Raw genomic sequence first — 13,033 nt, forward strand, 5'->3', positions numbered from 1 at the left:
CACTCGGGAGAAGTGTATGGTGTTTCCTGAAACATCTAAAAAACAAAGCAACAGAGCCTAGGGCACTTCCACTTATGGTCCTATAGCTTAGGGAAATTAAAATCAAAAAGACACAGCCACCCCAAAGTTTGGGACGCCTCTGTTTACAAGAACCTCGTTTACAGTACAAGTTCAACATCGCAGAAAGTGAAAAATGGATAAAGAAGTTGTGGTATTTACTTACAAAGCAATATCACTCAGCAATGAAATCTATGTCATCAGGCCCTTAGCAGCACAATGAGTGGATTCAGGTATGATGATTCTAACTGAAATAAATCACACAGAAAAAGAAACATCATAAGATATCAGTAATACACGGAATGTAAACTTGGCTACACAGGAACTGAATTACAGAACAGAACAGGGTCTCAAATTTAGAAAACCAACTTATGCTTGCTTAAGGGGAAAGGTGAGTTGGGGTGCTGCATAAAACCAGAGATTGAAATGAGCACAGATAAAGTTCCTTAAGCCAAATATGGAATAGACAAGAGCTACCTCTTGCTCAACGAAATGGACTCAACACCGCATATTAAACGCCTAAGAATGTACCTGACTAGTAAGTATATTAAAACCTATGGATTGCTATGTCTCCGAAAGAGAATCAAGCATGTGTACAGGGGCATAAACGCAGCAGTGATAGGATTGGAGAGGTTCGGTGAGCAAATGAAGACCCTTTGAAGTCATATTGCATGGTACCCATTCCACGGGTCTCAACTCACCAGGTTTAAGGTATTCTTCCTTCAGCTAAAACATGCATGTGGAACCCAGAGTATGATCATCCGTGTGAACGGGAGACAAGTTCAAATATGTCTCAGTTTTCCTCCCCTGGTACTCGGGTGCAACATTCCAGACGCTTTACTAACACTCTCCGCACTTGGAGAGTCAGCACCTTTAAGCTCCTGTTTGGCCCAGTTTGCAATTTCTGCGGAAGATGAACAGGAATAGCGAGAACCAATGAGAGACTAGCTGGAGGTGTCTGGACGGGCAAATTTAACTCTCATTTCCCACCAGGAAGAGGAAATAACCAAAGGCTCAGCATGCCGTGCCGGAACCAGATTAGGGCCTGAAGCCATCCTGCGGTGTTGCGGCCAGCTCAAAAGAAAGCGAGTTGAAGAAAGGAGCTCAGGGGCACTGTAATTCACAAACCTGCAGAGTTATAAATGACAGCTATCGTCCAAAAATATACTGAAGTAAGGCTGCCAAGAGGACTTGAAAGCGGGGCAGAATTGCAGGAAACCGATTTCAGGAGGTAGACTGGAATTGCATTGAAAGCATAGGAAAAGAGGCAGAACGTCCACAATGATGCACTTGGCCAAAAAGGGCGTATGCGTTTTTTCCTGAATATATTCAGGAAAAAACGCATACGCCCTTTTTGGCCAACCAAGCAAGCTTGCAAAGGAAATCTGCACTACAATGAAGTCTCACTTCCCCCCGGTCAAAAGGGCCATCTGAAAAAAGTGTAAAATCCAGAAAGGCAGGACAGGCCATGGAGAACTGGGAGCCTTGTTATGCTGATGGGCGGGATGTAAATTGCCAACAGACACTCGGGAGAAGTGTATGGTGTTTCCTGAAACATCTAAAAAACAAAGCAACAGAGCCTAGGGCACTTCCACTTATGGTCCTATAGCTTAGGGAAATTAAAATCAAAAAGACACAGCCACCCCAAAGTTTGGGACGCCTCTGTTTACAAGAACCTCGTTTACAGTACAAGTTCAACATCGCAGAAAGTGAAAAATGGATAAAGAAGTTGTGGTATTTACTTACAAAGCAATATCACTCAGCAATGAAATCTATGTCATCAGGCCCTTAGCAGCACAATGAGTGGATTCAGGTATGATGATTCTAACTGAAATAAGTCACACAGAAAAAGAAACATCATAAGATATCAGTAATACACGGAATGTAAACTTGGCTACACAGGAACTGAATTACAGAACAGAACAGGGTCTCAAATTTAGAAAACCAACTTATGCTTGCTTAAGGGTAAAGGTGAGTTGGGGTGCTGCATAAAACCAGAGATTGAAATGAACACAGATAAAGTTCCTTAAGCGAAATATGGAATAGACAAGAGCTACTCCTTGCTCAACGAAATGGACTCAACACCGCATATTAAATGCCTAAGAATGTACCTGACTAGTAAGTATCTTAAAACCTATGGATTGCTATGTCTCCGAAAGAGAATCAAGCATGTGTACAGGGGCATAAACGCAGCAGTGATAGGATTGGAGAGGTTCGGTGAGCAAATGAAGACCCTTTGAAGTCATATTGCATGGTACCCATTCCACGGGTTTCAACTACCCAGGTTTAAGGTATTCTTCCTTCAGCTAAAACATGCATGTGGAACCTAGAGTATGATCAACCATGTGATCGGGAGACGTGTTCAAATATGTCTCAGTTTTCGTACCCTGGTACTCGGGTGCAACATTCCAGACGCTTTACTAACACCCTCCCGACTTGGAGATTCAGTCCCTTTAACCTCCTGTTTGGCCCAGTTTGCAATTTCTGCGGAAGATGAACAGGAATAGCGAGAACCAATGAGAGACTAGCTGGAGGTGTCTGGACGGGCAAATTTAACTCTCATTTCCCACCAGGAAGAGGAATTAACCAAAGGCTCAGCGTGCCGTGCCGGAACCAGATTAGGGCCTGAAGCCATCCTGCGGTGTTGCGGCCAGCTCAAAAGAAAGCGAGTTGAAGAAAGGAGCTCAGGGGCACTGTAATTCACAAACCTGCAGAGTTATAAATGACAGCTATCGTCCAAAAATATACTGAAGTAAGGCTGCCAAGAGGACTTGAAAGTGGGGCAGAATTGCAGGAAACCGATTTCAGGAGGTAGACTGGAATTGCATTGAAAGCATAGGAAAAGAGGCAGAACGTCCACAATGATGCACTTGGCCAAAAAGGGCGTATGCGTTTTTTCCTGAATATATTCAGGAAAAAACGCATACGCCCTTTTTGGCCAACCAAGCAAGCTTGCAAAGGAAATCTGCACTACAATGAAGTCTCACTTCCCCCCGGTCAAAAGGGCCATCTGAAAAAAGTGTAAAATCCAGAAAGGCAGGACAGGCCATGGAGAACTGGGAGCCTTGTTATGCTGATGGGCGGGATGTAAATTGCCAACAGACACTCGGGAGAAGTGTATGGTGTTTCCTGAAACATCTAAAAAACAAAGCAACAGAGCCTAGGGCACTTCCACTTATGGTCCTATAGCTTAGGGAAATTAAAATCAAAAAGACACAGCCACCCCAAAGTTTGGGACGCCTCTGTTTACAAGAACCTCGTTTACAGTACAAGTTCAACATCGCAGAAAGTGAAAAATGGATAAAGAAGTTGTGGTATTTACTTACAAAGCAATATCACTCAGCAATGAAATCTATGTCATCAGGCCCTTAGCAGCACAATGAGTGGATTCAGGTATGATGATTCTAACTGAAATAAGTCACACAGAAAAAGAAACATCATAAGATATCAGTAATACACGGAATGTAAACTTGGCTACACAGGAACTGAATTACAGAACAGAACAGGGTCTCAAATTTAGAAAACCAACTTATGCTTGCTTAAGGGTAAAGGTGAGTTGGGGTGCTGCATAAAACCAGAGATTGAAATGAGCACAGATAAAGTTCCTTAAGCCAAATATGGAATAGACAAGAGCTACTCCTTGCTCAACGAAATGGACTCAACACCGCATATTAAACGCCTAAGAATGTACCTGACTAGTAAGTATCTTAAAACCTATGGATTGCTATGTCTCCGAAAGAGAATCAAGCATGTGTACAGGGGCATAAACGCAGCAGTGATAGGATTGGAGAGGTTCGGTGAGCAAATGAAGACCCTTTGAAGTCATATTGCATGGTACCCATTCCACGGGTTTCAACTACCCAGGTTTAAGGTATTCTTCCTTCAGCTAAAACATGCATGTGGAACCTAGAGTATGATCAACCATGGGCTCGGGAGACGTGTTCAAATATGTCTCAGTTTTCGTACCCTGGAACTCGGGTGCAACATTCCAGACGCTTTACTAACACCCTCCCGACTTGGAGAGTCAGTCCCTTTAACCTCCTGTTTGGCCCAGTTTGCAATTTCTGCGGAAGATGAACAGGAATAGCGAGAACCAATGAGAGACTAGCTGGAGGTGTCTGGACGGGCAAATTTAACTCTCATTTCCCACCAGGAAGAGGAATTAACCAAAGGCTCAGCGTGCCGTGCCGGAACCAGATTAGGGCCTGAAGCCATCCTGCGGTGTTGCGGCCAGCTCAAAAGAAAGCGAGTTGAAGAAAGGAGCTCAGGGGCACTGTAATTCACAAACCTGCAGAGTTATAAATGACAGCTATCGTCCAAAAATATACTGAAGTAAGGCTGCCAAGAGGACTTGAAAGCGGGGCAGAATTGCAGGAAACCGATTTCAGGAGGTAGACTGGAATTGCATTGAAAGCATAGGAAAAGAGGCAGAACGTCCACAATGATGCACTTGGCCAAAAAGGGCGTATGCGTTTTTTCCTGAATATATTCAGGAAAAAACGCATACGCACTTTTTGGCCAACCAAGCAAGCTTGCAAAGGAAATCTGCACTACAATGAAGTCTCACTTCCCCCCGGTCAAAAGGGCCATCTGAAAAAAGTGTAAAATCCAGAAAGGCAGGACAGGCCATGGAGAACTGGGAGCCTTGTTATGCTGATGGGCGGGATGTAAATTGCCAACAGCCACTCGGGAGAAGTGTATGGTGTTTCCTGAAACATCTAAAAAACAAAGCAACAGAGCCTAGGGCACTTCCACTTATGGTCCTATAGCTTAGGGAAATTAAAATCAAAAAGACACAGCCACCCCAAAATTTGGGACGCCTCTGTTTACAAGAACCTCGTTTACAGTACAAGTTCAACATCGCAGAAAGTGAAAAATGGATAAAGACGTTGTGGTATTTACTTACAAAGCAATATCACTCAGCAATGAAATCTATGTCATCAGGCCCTTAGCAGCACAATGAGTGGATTCAGGTATGATGATTCTAACTGAAATAAGTCACACAGAAAAAGAAACATCATAAGATATCAGTAATACACGGAATGTAAACTTGGCTACACAGGAACTGAATTACAGAACAGAACAGGGTCTCAAATTTAGAAAACCAACTTATGCTTTCTTAAGGGTAAAGGTGAGTTGGGGTGCTGCATAAAACCAGAGATTGAAATGAGCACAGATAAAGTTCCTTAAGCCAAATATGGAATAGACAAGAGCTACCTCTTGCTCAACGAAATGGACTCAACACCGCATATTAAATGCCTAAGAATGTACCTGACTAGTAAGTATCTTAAAACCTATGGATTGCTATGTCTCCGAAAGAGAATCAAGCATGTGTACAGGGGCATAAACGCAGCAGTGATAGGATTGGAGAGGTTCGGTGAGCAAATGAAGACCCTTTGAAGTCATATTGCATGGTACCCATTCCACGGGTTTCAACTACCCAGGTTTAAGGTATTCTTCCTTCAGGTAAAACATGCATGTGGAACCTACAGTATGATCAACCATGTGATCGGGAGATGTGTTCAAATATGTCTCAGTTTTCGAACCCTGGTACTCGGGTGCAACATTCCAGACGCTTTACTAACACCCTCCCGACTTGGAGAGTCAGTCCCTTTAACCTCCTGTTTGGCCCAGTTTGCAATTTCTGCGGAAGATGAACAGGAATAGCGAGAACCAATGAGAGACTAGCTGGAGGTGTCTGGACGGGCAAATTTAACTCTCATTTCCCACCAGGAAGAGGAATTAACCAAAGGCTCAGCGTGCCGTGCCGGAACCAGATTAGGGCCTGAAGCCATCCTGCGGTGTTGCGGCCAGCTCAAAAGAAAGCGAGTTGAAGAAAGGAGCTCAGGGGCACTGTAATTCACAAACCTGCAGAGTTATAAATGACAGCTATCGTCCAAAAATATACTGAAGTAAGGCTGCCAAGAGGACTTGAAAGCGGGGCAGAATTGCAGGAAACCGATTTCAGGAGGTAGACTGGAATTGCATTGAAAGCATAGGAAAAGAGGCAGAACGTCCACAATGATGCACTTGGCCAAAAAGGGCGTATGCGTTTTTTCCTGAATATATTCAGGAAAAAACGCATACGCCCTTTTTGGCCAACCAAGCAAGCTTGCAAAGGAAATCTGCACTACAATGAAGTCTCACTTCCCCCCGGTCAAAAGGGCCATCTGAAAAAAGTGTAAAATCCAGAAAGGCAGGACAGGCCATGGAGAACTGGGAGCCTTGTTATGCTGATGGGCGGGATGTAAATTGCCAACAGCCACTCGGGAGAAGTGTATGGTGTTTCCTGAAACATCTAAAAAACAAAGCAACAGAGCCTAGGGCACTTCCACTTATGGTCCTATAGCTTAGGGAAATTAAAATCAAAAAGACACAGCCACCCCAAAATTTGGGACGCCTCTGTTTACAAGAACCTCGTTTACAGTACAAGTTCAACATCGCAGAAAGTTAAAAAATGGATAAAGACGTTGTGGTATTTACTTACAAAGCAATATCACTCAGCAATGAAATCTATGTCATCAGGCCCTTAGCAGCACAATGAGTGGATTCAGGTATGATGATTCTAACTGAAATAAGTCACACAGAAAAAGAAACATCATAAGATATCAGTAATACACGGAATGTAAACTTGGCTACACAGGAACTGAATTACAGAACAGAACAGTGTCTCAAATTTAGAAAACCAACTTATGCTTGCTTAAGGGGAAAGGTGAGTTGGGGTGCTGCATAAAACCAGAGATTGAAATGAGCACAGATAAAGTTCCTTAAGCCAAATATGGAATAGACAAGAGCTACTCCTTGCTCAACGAAATGGACTCAACACCGCATATTAAATGCCTAAGAATGTACCTGACTAGTAAGTATCTTAAAACCTATGGATTGCTATGTCTCCGAAAGAGAATCAAGCATGTGTACAGGGCCATAAACGCAGCAGTGATAGGATTGGAGAGGTTCGGTGAGCAAATGAAGACCCTTTGAAGTCATATTGCATGGTACCCATTCCACGGGTTTCAACTACCCAGGTTTAAGGTATTCTTCCTTCAGCTAAAACATGCATGTGGAACCTAGAGTATGATCAACCATGTGATCGGGAGACGTGTTCAAATATGTCTCAGTTTTCGTACCCTGGTACTCGGGTGCAACATTCCAGACGCTTTACTAACACCCTCCCGACTTGGAGAGTCAGTCCCTTTAACCTCCTGTTTGGCCCAGTTTGCAATTTCTGCGGAAGATGAACAGGAATAGCGAGAACCAATGAGAGACTAGCTGGAGGTGTCTGGACGGGCAAATTTAACTCTCATTTCCCACCAGGAAGAGGAATTAACCAAAGGCTCAGCGTGCCGTGCCGGAACCAGATTAGGGCCTGAAGCCATCCTGCGGTGTTGCGGCCAGCTCAAAAGAAAGCGAGTTGAAGAAAGGAGCTCAGGGGCACTGTAATTCACAAACCTGCAGAGTTATAAATGACAGCTATCGTCCAAAAATATACTGAAGTAAGGCTGCCAAGAGGACTTGAAAGTGGGGCAGAATTGCAGGAAACCGATTTCAGGAGGTAGACTGGAATTGCATTGAAAGCATAGGAAAAGAGGCAGAACGTCCACAATGATGCACTTGGCCAAAAAGGGCGTATGCGTTTTTTCCTGAATATATTCAGGAAGAAACGCATACGCCCTTTCTGGCCAACCAAGCAAGCTTGCAAAGGAAATCTGCACTACAATGAAGTCTCACTTCCCCCCGGTCAAAAGGGCCATCTGAAAAAAGTGTAAAATCCAGAAAGACAGGACAGGCCATGGAGAACTGGGAGCCTTGTTATGCTGATGGGCGGGATGTAAATTGCCAACAGACACTCGGGAGAAGTGTATGGTGTTTCCTGAAACATCTAAAAAACAAAGCAACAGAGCCTAGGGCACTTCCACTTATGGTCCTATAGCTTAGGGAAATTAAAATCAAAAAGACACAGCCACCCCAAAGTTTGGGACGCCTCTGTTTACAAGAACCTCGTTTACAGTACAAGTTCAACATCGCAGAAAGTGAAAAATGGATAAAGAAGTTGTGGTATTTACTTACAAAGCAATATCACTCAGCAATGAAATCTATGTCATCAGGCCCTTAGCAGCACAATGAGTGGATTCAGGTATGATGATTCTAACTGAAATAAGTCACACAGAAAAAGAAACATCATAAGATATCAGTAATACACGGAATGTAAACTTGGCTACACAGGAACTGAATTACAGAACAGAACAGGGTCTCAAATTTAGAAAACCAACTTATGCTTGCTTAAGGGTAAAGGTGAGTTGGGGTGCTGCATAAAACCAGAGATTGAAATGAACACAGATAAAGTTCCTTAAGCCAAATATGGAATAGACAAGAGCTACTCCTTGCTCAACGAAATGGACTCAACACCGCATATTAAACGCCTAAGAATGTACCTGACTAGTAAGTATCTTAAAACCTATGGATTGCTATGTCTCCGAAAGAGAATCAAGCATGTGTACAGGGGCATAAACGCAGCAGTGATAGGATTGGAGAGGTTCGGTGAGCAAATGAAGACCCTCTGAAGTCATATTGCATGGTACCCATTCCACGGGTTTCAACTACCCAGGTTTAAGGTATTCTTCCTTCAGCTAAAACATGCATGTGGAACCTAGAGTATGATCAACCATGTGATCGGGAGACGTGTTCAAATATGTCTCAGTTTTCGTACCCTGGTACTCGGGTGCAACATTCCAGACGCTTTACTAACACCCTCCCGACTTGGAGAGTCAGTCCCTTTAACCTCCTGTTTGGCCCAGTTTGCAATTTCTGTGGAAGATGAACAGGTATAGCGAGAACCAATGAGAGACTAGCTGGAGGTGTCTGGACGGGCAAATTTAACTCTCATTTCCCACCAGGAAGAGGAATTAACCAAAGGCTCAGCGTGCCGTGCCGGAACCAGATTAGGGCCTGAAGCCATCCTGTGGTGTTGCGGCCAGCTCAAAAGAAAGCGAGTTGAAGAAAGGAGCTCAGGGGCACTGTAATTCACAAACCTGCAGAGTTATAAATGACAGCTATCGTCCAAAAATATACTGAAGTAAGGCTGCCAAGAGGACTTGAAAGCGGGGCAGAATTGCAGGAAACCGATTTCAGGAGGCAGACTGGAATTGCATTGAAAGCATAGGAAAAGAGGCAGAACGTCCACAATGATGCACTTGGCCAAAAAGGGCGTATGCGTTTTTTCCTGAATATATTCAGGAAGAAACGCATACGCCCTTTTTGGCCAACCAAGCAAGCTTGCAAAGGAAATCTGCACTACAATGAAGTCTCACTTCCCCCCGGTCAAAAGGGCCATCTGAAAAAAGTGTAAAATCCAGAAAGACAGGACAGGCCATGGAGAACTGGGAGCCTTGTTATGCTGATGGGCGGGATGTAAATTGCCAACAGACACTCGGGAGAAGTGTATGGTGTTTCCTGAAACATCTAAAAAACAAAGCAACAGAGCCTAGGGCACTTCCACTTATGGTCCTATAGCTTAGGGAAATTAAAATCAAAAAGACACAGCCACCCCAAAGTTTGGGACGCCTCTGTTTACAAGAACCTCGTTTACAGTACAAGTTCAACATCGCAGAAAGTGAAAAATGGATAAAGAAGTTGTGGTATTTACTTACAAAGCAATATCACTCAGCAATGAAATCTATGTCATCAGGCCCTTAGCAGCACAATGAGTGGATTCAGGTATGATGATTCTAACTGAAATAAGTCACACAGAAAAAGAAACATCATAAGATATCAGTAATACACGGAATGTAAACTTGGCTACACAGGAACTGAATTACAGAACAGAACAGGGTCTCAAATTTAGAAAACCAACTTATGCTTGCTTAAGGGGAAAGGTGAGTTGGGGTGCTGCATAAAACCAGAGATTGAAATGAGCACAGATAAAGTTCCTTAAGCCAAATATGGAATAGACAAGAGCTACTCCTTGCTCAACGAAATGGACTCAACACCGCATATTAAATGCCTAAGAATGTACCTGACTAGTAAGTATCTTAAAATCTATGGATTGCTATGTCTCCGAAAGAGAATCAAGCATGTGTACAGGGGCATAAACGCAGCAGTGATAGGATTGGAGAGGTTCGGTGAGCAAATGAAGACCCTTTGAAGTCATATTGCATGGTACCCATTCCACGGGTTTCAACTACCCAGGTTTAAGGTATTCTTCCTTCAGCTAAAACATGCATGTGGAACCTAGAGTATGATCAACCATGTGATCGGGAGACGTGTTCAAATATGTTTCAGTTTTCGCACTCTGGTACTCGGGTGCAACATTCCAGACGCTTTACTAACACCCTCCCGACTTGGAGAGTCAGTCCCTTTAACCTCCTGTTTGGCCCAGTTTGCAATTTCTGCGGAAGATGAACAGGAATAGCGAGAACCAATGAGAGACTAGCTGGAGGTGTCTGGACGGGCAAATTTAACTCTCATTTCCCACCAGGAAGAGGAATTAACCAAAGGCTCAGCGTGCCGTGCCGGAACCAGATTAGGGCCTGAAGCCATCCTGTGGTGTTGCGGCCAGCTCAAAAGAAAGCGAGTTGAAGAAAGGAGCTCAGGGGCACTGTAATTCACAAACCTGCAGAGTTATAAATGACAGCTATCGTCCAAAAATATACTGAAGTAAGGCTGCCAAGAGGACTTGAAAGCGGGGCAGAATTGCAGGAAACCGATTTCAGGAGGTAGACTGGAATTGCATTGAAAGCATAGGAAAAGAGGCAGAACGTCCACAATGATGCACTTGGCCAAAAAGGGCGTATGCGTTTTTTCCTGAATATATTCAGGAAGAAACGCATACGCCCTTTTTGGCCAACCAAGCAAGCTTGCAAAGGAAATCTGCACTACAATGAAGTCTCACTTCCCCCCGGTCAAAAGGGCCATCTGAAAAAAGTGTAAAATCCAGAAAGACAGGACAGGCCATGGAGAACTGGGAGCCTTGTTATGCTGATGGGCGGGATGTAAATTGCCAACAGACACTCGGGAGAAGTGTATGGTGTTTCCTGAAACATCTAAAAAACAAAGCAACAGAGCCTAGGGCACTTCCACTTATGGTCCTATAGCTTAGGGAAATTAAAATCAAAAAGACACAGCCACCCCAAAGTTTGGGACGCCTCTGTTTACAAGAACCTCGTTTACAGTACAAGTTCAACATCGCAGAAAGTGAAAAATGGATAAAGAAGTTGTGGTATTTACTTACAAAGCAATATCACTCAGCAATGAAATCTATGTCATCAGGCCCTTAGCAGCACAATGAGTGGATTCAGGTATGATGATTCTAACTGAAATAAGTCACACAGAAAAAGAAACATCATAAGATATCAGTAATACACGGAATGTAAACTTGGCTACACAGGAACTGAATTACAGAACAGAACAGGGTCTCAAATTTAGAAAACCAACTTATGCTTGCTTAAGGGTAAAGGTGAGTTGGGGTGCTGCATAAAACCAGAGATTGAAATGAACACAGATAAAGTTCCTTAAGCCAAATATGGAATAGACAAGAGCTACTCCTTGCTCAACGAAATGGACTCAACACCGCATATTAAATGCCTAAGAATGTACCTGACTAGTAAGTATCTTAAAACCTATGGATTGCTATGTCTCCGAAAGAGAATCAAGCATGTGTACAGGGGCATAAACGCAGCAGTGATAGGATTGGAGAGGTTCGGTGAGCAAATGAAGACCCTTTGAAGTCATATTGCATGGTACCCATTCCACGGGTTTCAACTACCCAGGTTTAAGGTATTCTTCCTTCAGCTAAAACATGCATGTGGAACCTAGAGTATGATCAACCATGTGATCGGGAGACGTGTTCAAATATGTCTCAGTTTTCGCACTCTGGTACTCGGGTGCAACATTCCAGACGCTTTACTAACACCCTCCCGACTTGGAGAGTCAGTCCCTTTAACCTCCTGTTTGGCCCAGTTTGCAATTTCTGCGGAAGATGAACAGGAATAGCGAGAACCAATGAGAGACTAGCTGGAGGTGTCTGGACGGGCAAATTTAACTCTCATTTCCCACCAGGAAGAGGAATTAACCAAAGGCTCAGCGTGCCGTGCCGGAACCAGATTAGGGCCTGAAGCCATCCTGCGGTGTTGCGGCCAGCTCAAAAGAAAGCGAGTTGAAGAAAGGAGCTCAGGGGCACTGTAATTCACAAACCTGCAGAGTTATAAATGACAGCTATCGTCCAAAAATATACTGAAGTAAGGCTGCCAAGAGGACTTGAAAGCGGGGCAGAATTGCAGGAAACCGATTTCAGGAGGTAGACTGGAATTGCATTGAAAGCATAGGAAAAGAGGCAGAACGTCCACAATGATGCACTTGGCCAAAAAGGGCGTATGCGTTTTTTCCTGAATATATTCAGGAAGAAACGCATACGCCCTTTTTGGCCAACCAAGCAAGCTTGCAAAGGAAATCTGCACTACAATGAAGTCTCACTTGCCCCCGGTCAAAAGGGCCATCTGAAAAAAGTGTAAAATCCAGAAAGACAGGACAGGCCATGGAGAACTGGGAGCCTTGTTATGCTGATGGGCGGGGTGTAAATTGCCAACAGACACTCGGGAGAAGTGTATGGTGTTTCCTGAAACATCTAAAAAACAAAGCAACAGAGCCTAGGGCACTTCCACTTATGGTCCTATAGCTTAGGGAAATTAAAATCAAAAAGACACAGCCACCCCAAAGTTTGGGACTGCTCTGTTTACAAGAACCTCGTTTACGGTACAAGTTCAATATCGTAGAAAGTGAAAAATGGATAAAGAAGTTGTGGTACTTACGTACAATGCAATATCACTCAGCAATGAAATCTATGTCATCAGGCCCGTAGCAGCATAATGAGTGGATTCAGGTATGATGATTCTAACTGAAATAAGTCACACAGAAAAAGAAACATCATAAGATATCACTAATACACGGAGTGTAAACTTGGCTACACAGGAACTGAATTACA

The sequence above is a fragment of the Pseudorca crassidens genome, unplaced genomic scaffold (genome assembly GCF_039906515.1).
Source record: "Pseudorca crassidens isolate mPseCra1 unplaced genomic scaffold, mPseCra1.hap1 Scaffold_46, whole genome shotgun sequence".
Lineage (NCBI taxonomy): Eukaryota > Metazoa > Chordata > Mammalia > Artiodactyla > Delphinidae > Pseudorca > Pseudorca crassidens.